Source organism: Maylandia zebra, linkage group LG4 (assembly GCF_041146795.1).
Source record: "Maylandia zebra isolate NMK-2024a linkage group LG4, Mzebra_GT3a, whole genome shotgun sequence".
Lineage (NCBI taxonomy): Eukaryota > Metazoa > Chordata > Actinopteri > Cichliformes > Cichlidae > Maylandia > Maylandia zebra.
The window spans coordinates 7,007,049-7,019,342 of NC_135170.1; the positions used below are offsets into that span (position 1 = coordinate 7,007,049).

General features: G+C 44.2%; 1 long non-coding RNA gene across 1 annotated transcript; it reads right to left on the minus strand.

The window, feature by feature from the left end:
* Positions 1 to 10,601: 10,601 nt before the first annotated feature.
* On the minus strand, positions 10,602 to 12,017 carry LOC106675878 (uncharacterized). Its single transcript, XR_003024178.2, has 6 exons — positions 11,953 to 12,017; positions 11,763 to 11,856; positions 11,561 to 11,672; positions 11,318 to 11,468; positions 11,073 to 11,200; positions 10,602 to 10,959 (listed from the first exon to the last, which is right to left on the minus strand). It is a non-coding gene; the product is annotated as an uncharacterized LOC106675878 (long non-coding RNA).
* Positions 12,018 to 12,294: the final 277 nt, after the last annotated feature.

Genomic DNA, 12,294 nt, shown 5'->3' on the forward strand with positions numbered 1-12,294 from the left:
TAGCTAAGATAGCTAAGAACAGGAAATATCATGGATGGAAAGGCTCCTGAACGACATGTACACCCAGCAGATACATGTAGAAGACGTGGCTGATATCAAGAAATCCTACCAATGGATAGAGAAAGCTGGACTGAAAGACAGCACAGAGGCACTAATCATGGCAGCACAGAAACAAGCTCTAAGTACAAAATCCTAGAGGCTACCACCACCAGGCAAGACCCCAAGTGCAGGCTGTGTAAACCTGCCCCTGAGACAATCCAGCACATAACAGCAGGTTGCAAGATGCTAGCAGGCAGGGCATTCATGGAACACCATAACCAAGTGGCTGGCACAGTATACAGGGACATCTGTGCCTAGTACGGCCTGTCCCGAGGTCAAAATGGGAGACACCCCTACACAGCAAATTCAAAAGTGTTAAATGTTTTGGTGTTAATAGTCTTCTTGCAAAAGTAGAGTTAATTTTACATTCTTTTAATGTAACTCTGAGGTTTAAAATGATAGTAGTTAAAATCGAGTGTTAAAAATGAGTGTTTCCATGTCAAATCTGGAGGTGTTACAATGGAAACATTAACTCTTGACCTCTTAACTCTGAACTCCTACAGGGGCTATGACACCAATAGAGTAAATTCACAGACTCCGCCCCCAGCACCATAGGCTCCCATCGAAGCTGAAGTGAAGCCGTTTCAGAACATTTTTTCAAAGATTGTTTCAATTATTATTATTAGCTTTTACTTCTGTGGCTCTGGAGTTGAGACAAAGCTGTGTGAAAGGCATTAGCCATGTTGCTCGGCGATAGCATAATATTCTGTTTTAGCTAGCTGAAAGGTATTGTTTGCGGGCAAATACCACAGCCTTGAAAAAAAGCTTGCATGTGAATTTTCAGTCAAACCTTTGGTCAAATACACCTAAAACAATGTCTAGGAAGTGAAATGCAGATCCAGCATGTCCAAATTAACACTGTCGGATTTGATTTCAACACTATTAAAGTGTCTATATGGGTCCACACCAGAGAGTGTTAATTTAACTTTTTTTGGAGAGTTGGTACGTTAACTCTGATTTAGTGTTAAACACCAAATCTGTCTGGAGTTGATAATTTAACACTTGGTGTTAAGAGTTTATATATTAACTCTCAAAGAGTATTTTAGTTTAACTACGTAAGAGTTATCTTCTAATTAATTCTAAAAAGCGGGAATTTTACTGTTCTGAACTTCTAGAAATTTCTTTTGGAAATAAACATTTACTAAAAAGATGCAATGGTTTTTGAAAAACATTTATTCTGAACTGTGCACCACAATTTCAAAACATTTTCTGAAAGATGTACAGTGTACATGTTCTCACTTTCATTAGAATTTTGTTTATCAAAAGGTCTGACATGGTAAATGCAAATAACAGCATTCTCATCACTTATTTCTTCAATACAATATGCATGTCCTTCATTCATCCCTTTGTGGAACTTCAACGCACTTCTGCTCTCCCCCATATTCCATCTTCACAAGCATATCCTGTGCGGAGATTGAATAAAAATTAGTTGACATTAATTAATGGCACAAATAATCCAGTAAACAATTGCAGCACAGTAAAAAAAAAAAAAGGAATCCTCTTTGAGCCATTACTTGTGTAAAGTATTTTCCCAAAAGACAAAGACACAGGCAACAGGTAATACTGAACTAAATGTAAAACCTCAACCTTTTTCATTTTTACCTAAACCGTGTGCACAAAACTCTGGAGGGATCTATGCTACCGTAGAATCCAGTCAGGACGTCAGCTACTGCTGTTTGCTCGTTTTTTTTTTTTAATGGGCGATCGTTTTCAGGCTTCAAGTAGCACCATTATACCAACATTTCACATTCTACACATTGTTTTAGGCGTATTTGACCAAAAGTTTGACTGAAAATTCACATGCAAGCTTTTTTCAAGGCTGTGGTATTTGCCCGCAAACAATACCTTTCAGCTAGCTAAAACAGAATTGTCATGGACCCAGCTCTGGAGGACTCGGGGTCCGTGAGCAGTTTTAACTGTTGATGTTATTGTTGTTATTATTTTTATTTTGGTGATGTGTGTGTTTTTCTGCACTGTGCTGTGTTAGTCTGTGTCCCACTCACATGTATAGGCAGGGTATGGGTGTGTATGTCTGCGGGTGTGGCTGGAGGATGGAGCTCAGCCACCTGCAGGCCTGAGGGGTGTGGCCCTGCGGAAGGACTGGCCACACCTGAAGTTCCTGCCACACCTGTTGGTGATCAGGGCTCGTCGGGGGAGCTACTTAGGAGAGAGTTTGAGCTCCCACCGGCGCGGGATCATTGAGTTATCTTACCAAGAGGAGGAGTGGTCCGGAGAGGCAGCACGCACGGGGGTGCGGAAACACAACAGCGGGGAGCACGAGCACAGATATCGGAGGGAAGCACGCACACGGGGTTCGAGGGAGCAACGGGGAGTTATTGTATTTACAGCCTTTTCACTGTAAATAAAGAGCACTGTTTGCATCGCAGAGTCTGCGTTTTGGGTCCTCCTTTCCCCACATCCCCACGGTCTGCCAGCCAGACCGTGACAGAATGATCCCGCCAACCACCATGGACCCAGCAAACTCAGGAGTTGCCACAGAGGAGAGATCGCTCGCGCAGCTATGGGATTACTGCCGGAGCGTAGTCCAGGCCGTAAATCCACACAGGAGACACATACAGGTAGTGTTCCTTGACAATCACCTCACATCCACTACCTTCACCATGAACATTCTGGACATTAACAAACTTAGGCACCTGGTCGCTAGTTTAAGGGAGAGGAGGAGGAGGAGCTCACGCTGCCGGAGCAGGAGCCCGGCGAGCTGGAGCTCGCGCTGCCAGCCGAGGAGGAGCTCGCGCTGCCAGCCGAGGAGGAGCTCAGCGAGCGGGAGCCGGAGCTCAGCGAGCCGCCAGCCGAGGAGGAGCTCAGCGAGCGGGAGCCGGAGCTCAGCGAGCCGCCAGCCGAGGAGGAGCTCAGCAAGCGGGAGCTGGAGCTCAGTGAGCCACCAGCTGAGGAGTTCAACAAACCGGAGGGACCGGTGTTGCCAGCGCAAGACGTTGGCGGGCCGGAGGAGCCCATGCTGCCAGCGGGAGACTTCGGCGAGCCAGAGGGACCTCCACGCCACCCACGTCTGGCGCGCCCTCCACGCCATCCACGCCATCCACGCCATCCACGTCCTCTGCATCCACGTCAGCGACCAGCGCGTCATGAACCGTGTGCCACACCTCGCTGTTGCTCACCGGAGGAGCAGCGCCGGCACCGGACCCGTGGCAGGCCGCCTGGGGAGCAGCGCCGCCGCCGTCGGACCCGGGGCAGGCCGCCGGAGGAGCAGCCGCGCCGCTACCGCCACTGGATCCCGGGCAGGCTGCCTGGGGAGCAGCGCCGCCGCTACTGGGCCCGGGGCTCGCCACCGGAGGGGCAGCAGCGCCGCTGCCACTGGAGCAGTGGCAGGCCCCCAGAACTGTTTTTCTGCTGTTGCCAGACCCGTGGCCGTCCGCCGGAGCTGCAATGTCGCCACCATTGGACTCGAGGTAGGCCCCCTGAACTCTTTTGTTATGTTGATGGGCCGCCTGAGACTGTTTTGTGGCGTTTTTTCTTTTTGTTGCTCCGCTGCGGGATGCGCGGTCGGACTCTGGGACTGTGACCTTGGGGGGGTTGTTTCTTTTTGTGGTTTTTGCTTGTTTTGGTTCTGGCCCTCCGTCCTGGGCCCCCGCCGCCCGCCCTGGGTTGGTTGTGCTGTGGTTTTTGGTTTGTGTTTTTGTTTTCGGGTCGTCGGGAGCCGACCCTTTGAGGGGGGGTACTGTCACGGACCCAGCTCTGGAGGACTCGGGGTCCGTGAGCAGTTTTGACTGTTGATGTTATTGTTGTTATTATTTTTATTTTGGTGATGTGTGTGTTTTTCTGCACTATGCTGTGTTAGTCTGTGTCCCACTCACATGTATAGGCAGGGTATGGGTGTGTATGTCTGCGGGTGTGGCTGGAGGATGGAGCTCAGCCACCTGCAGGCCTGAGGGGTGTGGCCCTGCGGAAGGACTGGCCACACCTGAAGTTCATGCCACACCTGTTGGTGATCAGGGCTCGTCGGGGGAGCTACTTAGGAGAGAGTTTGAGCTCCCACCGGCGCGGGATCATTGAGTTATCTTACCAAGAGGAGGAGTGGTCCGGAGAGGCAGCACGCACGGGGGTGCGGAAACACAACAGCGGGGAGCACGAGCACAGATATCGGAGGGAAGCACGCACACGGGGTTCGAGGGAGCAACGGGGAGTTATTGTATTTACAGCCTTTTCACTGTAAATAAAGAGCACTGTTTGCATCGCAGAGTCTGCGTTTTGGGTCCTCCTTTCCCCACATCCCCACGGTCTGCCAGCCAGACCGTGACAAGAATATTATGCTTTCACCGAGCAACATGGCTAATGCCTTTCACACAGCTTTGTCTCAACTCCAAAGAGCCACAGAAGTAAAAGCTCATAATAATAATTGAAACAATCTTTGAAAAAATGACTTACCAAGCATGGCAAACAACTCAAATATGTAGAGCAAAATGTTCTGAAACGGCTTCACTTCAGCTTCGATTGGAGCCGTGCTGGGGGCGGAGTCTGTGAATTTACTCTGTTGGTGTCATAGCCCCTCTAGGAGTTCAGAGTTAAGAGGTCAAGAGTTAATGTTTCCACTGTAACACCTCCAGATTTGACATAGAAACACTCATTTTTAACACTCGATTTTAACTACTATCATTTTACACCTCAGAGTTACATTAAAAGAATGTGACTCTGCTTAGAGTAAAATTAACTCTACTTTTGCAAGAAGACTATTAACACCAAAACATTTAACACTTTTGAATTTGCTGTGCAGACTTCCAGATACAGACCTCAGGTGGTGGTGGTGGTGGTGGCCAACCAACCAGACATAGCAGTGGTGGACAGAGATGGGCAGTAACTTACATTACTGTAATCTGATTACTTTTTTAAAATAACGAGTAAAGGGATTACTATCGCAAAACCGGTAATTACATTACTGTTACTTTACTGTAGGAACACTGCGTTACTGTGTTACTAAAACCGTGATTTTTTTTGCGAGAATGTCTCATGACAATGACGTAAGCGAGTGCGACGTTCGTGACAACAGCTGTGTGCAGATCAACAATGGATAATATATCGAGTACGGGAGAGAGTATGAGCGTGCAGCGTTTGATTCCATAAAAAGTGACAAAAACATTAGTGTCCGTTGTGCGTGGGAAGAAAACTTCTTTTTACGGTGAAAAAAACCCCTAAACAAGCACAGAGTGCACAACGACGTAATGGGAAACTCACAGAGAAACTCGCAGATTCTTCCACTGACCGCTGCGGCACTCCTGCACCAGGGCAAACCTCCGCCTACCTCACTCCTGCTTTACAGGTGAAAATAGAGCAACAGGATCGTTAGTCTTTGACTTTATTTATTTTCTGTTGTGTTTTACTTGCATCTATTTGAAAGACTGAGTGTAAACACAAAAAATATTTTATTTTATGTGCTGGAATGTGCAGAAAATAGGTTTAAATGTTAAACTAATTTCTTCCAGTCAAAGAATGGTGCATATAATTAAATTTTTACTAGATGCATAAAGTTAAAAGATTAAAACTGATAAAACAAGTTAAAAAAAAGTGACTTTTCCATTTGATTACATTTTGTATGATGGATTATGCAGAAAAAGTAGAATTGGGCTTAAAGATATCGCTTTATTACCTATTCAGCTTGTAAATCGTGTTTTTAAAAAGTAACTAAGTAACTAAGTAATTACTTTTGAAAATAAGTAATCAGTAAAGTAACAGGATTACTTTTTTGGGGAAGTAATCAGTAATTAGTTACTGATTATTAAGGACATGTCCTACTGATAACTTGACCAACACTGGTGGTGGACAAGCAGAGGTAGCGATATGGAATGACAGGGACATCAGAAAAAGGAACACGAGAATCTCGAGAAGATGTGGAGGGTGAAGGTAACAGTGGTCCCCGTGGTAAAAGGAGCGCTCGGTGCAGTGACCCCCAAGCTAGGCGTGTGGCTCCAGCAGATCTCAGGAGCAACATCCAAGGTCTCTGCCCAGAAGAGCACAGTCCTAGGATCAGCCTGGGACCCAAACGTCTTGTTATGCTGTGTGGCAGGCAGGATGTTAGACCCAAGTGCAGCACTTGAATGAAGAGGGTTGACTGAGAGAGGCAGCTTTATTTAGGCTGTACAAAAACACGAACATTAAACCAGAAAGAAGAAACAATGAACTAAAGTAGGAACTGGGAAACTAGAACTAAGAATTTCAAGGTTACACTGAGGAAACACAGCTACAAAAAGCACGGAGGAAAATACCCAGTACAGAGAGGGTACAGCACAACAACAGGGAGAGGAAAACACAGAGCTTAAATACACAAGGTAGTAATGAGGGAATGAGACACAGCAGGGAATAATGAAACATAACAAGATGTGGAGGAAGCAAAACTGAGTGTGACTAGACATGACACGTGGAACACGGGGAAGGCCAAGTAACAGAAACCTAGAGACTAGAAACTAAGAATATAACATAAGCAGAAAACAAGAACCAAAACCATGAATAACAAATAATCAAGGAATATAAATTAACAAAACACAAAAAACTGGGTCACAGACCCAGTACCGTGACACCTCAAGCTATATTATTTATTTTACGTTTACTTTCAGTTTACTTTGAATAACTGAAAATGGAGCAAGACTCCAAAAACATGAAAAGCAACAACATGTTAAATGAATCTAAATTAATCTCAACTGCATTAATCTAGGTGCTTCTGGAAGAGTTGCAGAATTTAAAAAAAAATTATTAACTGAGCTTTTTTGAAAACACACATGTAATCTCTGATGGTATAAGTTTAAAAGCAGAATTCTCTGAGCAGAATTAAATATTTTGGTTGTGTGAACAATTTTTCAAAACTGTGCTTACAAGCAGGGATTTTAAATGTGTCCTGTTTATTTCAATATTCTCCTAGCAACAAGAGAATGACTTGTTTTACTAAACAAATAAACTGGATGACCTAACTTCCTTGCATTCTTGGAAAAATTATGACACTCACACAAAGCACACAAACAACAGAAGAACTTGTTTTACTAAACAAATTAACTTAGATTACGTAATGTCTTTACTTACTGTTAAGAAATCAGTTTTACCCCGGTTCTTTTATTCGTCGAGGCATCCAGAGACGGCACTCAGTAGTTATTTTCACAAAACCTTTATTCATCTTTATTCATCTTCATTTAAGCGTGCACTTCTAGAAGGGAAGACGAGGCCGGTGTCCCTCTCCAAATCTTCGCTCCTTTGTCTGTGAAACAAAATTCAAATTCAAATTTTATTTGTCACGTACACAGTCATACACAGTACGATATGTAGTGAAATGCTTGGACAACTGCTCGTGACCTAAAGAAAACAAAAAAGGAAAAGGCTATGAATAAGATAGGAAATAAATATGAAAAATTAAAAAGGGTAAATTTAACTAGGAAGGAATAAAATATAAATTAAGGTTAAAAATGAAATAACTGTACAACACAAATTAGAATGAAGGGTAAATTTAACTGGGAGAATAAAATAAAATATATAAATTAAAGTGGAAAATAAAATAACTGTACAACAAAATACACAATATAGAACTATGTAAGAATGTATGAAGAAATATAAATAAATAAATATATATATACACACACACAATAACAGCAGCTGTACAAGTATTAACTGGAAATGAAGAATATAATGTCCAGTGTTGTGCAATCCACATTATGTCTTGTGCAGTGCAAATATGCTTAAAGTGATTTAAGTGATGAAGTGAAAACAATGTCCAGAATGTCCAGTGTGTGTGTAAGAACTATATGTGTGGGTCAGTACTGTGTAGTGGTGTGATTGAGAGACCGTATCGCCTGCGGGAAGAAGCTCCTCCTCAGTCTCTCTGTGTTGGTCTTCAGGGAGCGGAATCGCTTTCCTGACCTCAACAGAGAGAACAGTCTGTTGTTGGGATGGCTGAGGTCCTTCACGATCTTCCTGGCCTTGGTCCAGCACCGCCTGCTGTAGATTGAGTGCAGGTCAGGGAGCTCGGAGCGGATGGTGTGCTCAGCTGACCGCACAACCCTCTGTAGAGCTCGTCTGTCCTGCATGGTGCTGAACCAGGTTAAGATGTTTCCCGTCAGGATGCTCTCTATGGTGCACGAGTAAAAGTTCCTGAGCACCTTGGAGGGCAGTTGGAAGTCTCTCAAGCGTCTGAGGTGGTAGAGACGCTGACGGGCCTTTTTCACCACGGTGTTGATGTGACAGGATGTGACAGTTCACATCCTGCGTGATGTGAACTCCGAGGTATTTGAAGCTGTCCACTCTCTCCACTGGGCACTCGTTGATGACAGGGGTCTGGTAGTTCCTCTCCTGCTTAGTGCTGAAGTCCACTATCAGCTCCTTTGTCTTACTGACGTTTAGAAGGAGGTTGTTCCTCTGGCACCAGTTCTCCAGATTCCTAATCTCCTTTAGGTAGGCCGTCTCGTTGTTATCAGAGATCAGTCCCACCACGACGGTGTCGTCAGCAAACTTGATGATGGTGGTGGAGCTGGTAGTGGCCACACAGTCATATGTGTACAAAGAGTACAGCAGGGGGCTCAGAACACACCCCTGGGGGGCTCCAGTGCTGAGAGTGGTGGAGGCTGAGACATGTCCGCCCATCCTTACTGCCTGTGGTCTGCCAGTTAGGAAGTTGGAGATCCACTGACACATAGATGAGCTGAGTCCCAGATGCTCCAGCTTGGTGGTGAGTGTGGAGGGAATTATGGTGTTAAATGCAGAGCTGTAGTCTATGAAGAGCATTTTAACATAATTCCCCCTTCTAGTGTCCAAGTGAGTGAGTGATGTGTGGAGGAGATGAGAGATGGCATCGTCTGTGGAACGATTTGGACGGTAAGCGAACTGTAGTGGGTCCAGTGTGTCTGGTAGTGAAGAAATGATGAAGTCTCTGACCAGGCGTTCAAAACACTTCATCACTACTGAGGTGAGGGCTACAGGGCGATAGTCATTGAGAGAAGCAGGGGGGGTGTCTTCGGGACAGGAACAATGATGGACTCTTTGAAGCATGTGGGGATCACCGACTGAGATAAAGAGATGTTGAATATCTCAGTGAACACAGGAGCTAGCTGGTATGCGCAGTCTCTGAGGATACGACCTGGGATGCCGTCTGGTCCTGCTGCTTTCCTGGTGTTCACTCTTTTGAAGGCTCTCCTTACTTCATGCTCGGAGATGACGAGCACGTTTCCGGTGCTGGCAGTATCTTCCTGTCTGCAGCCGTTAGCGCCGCTAGCACTAGCATTGTTGGAGTCCTTAGCTGCAGCCTCGAAGTGAGCATAGAAAGTGTTCAGCTCGTCTGCCAGAGTCACGGCCACGTTGTCATACCGGTTGTTGGTGCTTTATAGTCCGTTATTGTCCTTAGTCCCCGCCACAGGCTCCTAGAGTCACTCTGTTGGAGTTGTGACTCTAGTTTCCTCCCGTAGCGCTGCTTCGCCTCTTTCACCGCCCTCCGCACGTTATATGATGCGGCTTTGTACGGGTCCATGTCCCCCGTCGTGAGTCCCGTGTTGTAGGCAGCGGTGCGGGATCTCAGAGTGTCGCGGATGGTTTTATCCACCCACGGCTTCTTGTTGGGAAACGTTGTGATAGTCTTTGTCTCCACGGTATCATCCGCTAGTTTCCCGATGAATCCCACAACCGCTTCCGTAAACATGTTGACATCATCATCGGAGCTGTTTCTGAACATGCCCCAGTCTGCGTCATCGAGTGCGTCCTGTAACGCGGCCACCGATTGATCCGACCAGCGCGCGACCTTCCTCTGAACCGGAACTTCCTGTTTCAGCCTTTGTTTGTATTTTGGGATGAGGAAGATGGCGGCGTGATCAGATTTGCCAAAAGGAGGGCGGGATTGTGCCTTGTAGCCGTCCTTGACCGTAGTGTAGCAGTGGTCCAGTGTCCTTTTACCTCTGGTGGGGCAGGTGATGTGTTGATAAAAGTTCGGCGCTGCGCGTTTGAGGTTGGCGCTATTAAAGTCCCCCGTCACAATAAGCGCAGCGTCCCGGTGTTGTGTCTGGTGCTGTGTGAGTGCCTCATGCAGCTCGCATAAGGCGGTGACCGTGTCCGCTTGTGGTGGAATATAAACGGCACTTACAATGACCGATGTAAATTCCCGAGGTACACAGTAAAAAACCAAGTGTCAATTTTACACTTACAGAGTTGATTTTAACTCTGCTTCAGATAACATTTGGTCCCACTCAAAATTAGAGTTAAATTTACTCTATGACCAGTGTTAACTTTTCAGTGTTAATTGTACTCAATTTAGTGTCAAAATTAACAACAAAATGTGTAAAAATATTTAACACTGAGGGTTATTCACACTGTTCAGAGTAATTTGATTACACTTTATAGAGCTATTTTACTCCAAATTTAGTTTAATAATAACACTCTGATGTGTAATAATATATCATTTTTATTTCTCTGTAGTGTGATTTTTTTCATATTCATCTTATGATGCTACATTACTAAATAACTGTGATCTATCCTACATTATGGAAATAACAACAAATATACAGGTTAAAGTAACAGCATTTATTATGTTTCTCAATTCAGTGTCATTTAATTAACGTAACAAACCTTTACAATTCACAGTTCTATGATGCTCACTAGAGAAAGCAATATGACATTTCCCCAATGTCGTAGTTGCAGAAAAGTAACAAAGTTGGTCAGGGATGAACTGTATGATGTACCAAAGACATAATGGGCCCTAAAGAGTTCATCAAGGGCTCCTACAGAACCTGTCGCATTACATGGAAGTGCATGCTTCTCAATCACAATGAAGGTGTGAATGCTGCTTCTTGTGGATCCCTGGGTAAGATGGTAGGGCTGACTGCTTCGGGTGATGTTGTCTAGATGCTGCTGTACACTGGTTCCAGCCTACAACAACACATTAAACAACAGTATTAAGTGACTATCCTCTGACAGTAGATTAGCTCAACTCACTGTCCATGAAAATAGAGGTGATGGAAAGTATATTTTAAACAACATACCTTTGGGAATTTGATGAGGTTATTGACAGCTTGAGATGCAGACATCTTTCCTGGTCTCTTTCGCCCTTGTGCAGATGGTGGTAGCAGATGTAGCAGCAGCAAGATAGTAGACAAGTCACTGTCCCAGCCTACAGACGAATAAACAAAGAATTATTCCAAAAATACATTGAATTGACAGAATTACCTATATAACCAACAATGGCAAATAAAAACAGTCACAATCATACCATTCTCAACTTCAGTACCTGACTCAGCATTGCACATCTCCAAGAGCTCTGAGGTGGGGACAAGTCCATGACTTTCCTTTACAACCTCTGCTTTGAGATTGGTGAGCCACCTCTCCAAGAATTTGCTCCCAGTGACCTCACAAAACAGGAGTCGGAAATCTTGTTCTATCTGTAATGCAAAAATACAGAACATAGAGAGGTGTTTGATTGAATCCTGCCTACAAATTACATCAGTATCATTTAAATGATAAGTGAACTTACTTTTGGGAGATTTGCAAACTGAGACGCTTCTTTCCTCCACAGCTTTTCTTTGAATGGTCTTCAACCGCCATGCAATGTATCCTGAACTGTTCTCTGGATCGTAGTAATGTTTCTATGTAATTAAATAAACGAAGAAGGACTATGTTATCAACATTTCTGAGGGCAATTATGTATTTAATGTTGAAAAGTTCCCTTTACTTACATATCCATGTTGTGAATATGGGTCTTCCAGATATGGAGACAGAGCAACAATGCCCTGCGCATACATCACTCTTACGCTTTTAGGGGGAGATGTCCTAATGTATAAATTCAATAATTGGCATTAAACATCACAATTAAAAATAATACAATGTTTAAAATGTTTCTTTATATCTTACATTTTTGATTCTTACCCATGTCATTCTGTCATCTCAGCCTCAAGTATGTTTCTCATCCATCTTCTGGTTGCATCGCTCAGAGATTTGGTTTTTCCATACTCTTAAACCTTTCTATAAGATAGGAACATTACTTAATATTACTTAACATGTCATTAACATTGCTATCAGTTAATTTACACAAAATACATATTTCTTACTAAATAATGAGCAAAACTCTAAAGTAGTGTATGCCTTTGGCATTTGCTTAAAATAATATAAACCAGTAAAGTTAACTTTATGGTAATGCTACCCACTTTTTCTGAAAGTATGTTCGCTTATGTAAGCTAATTAGCGATTATTAGCTTATTGATAAACGGT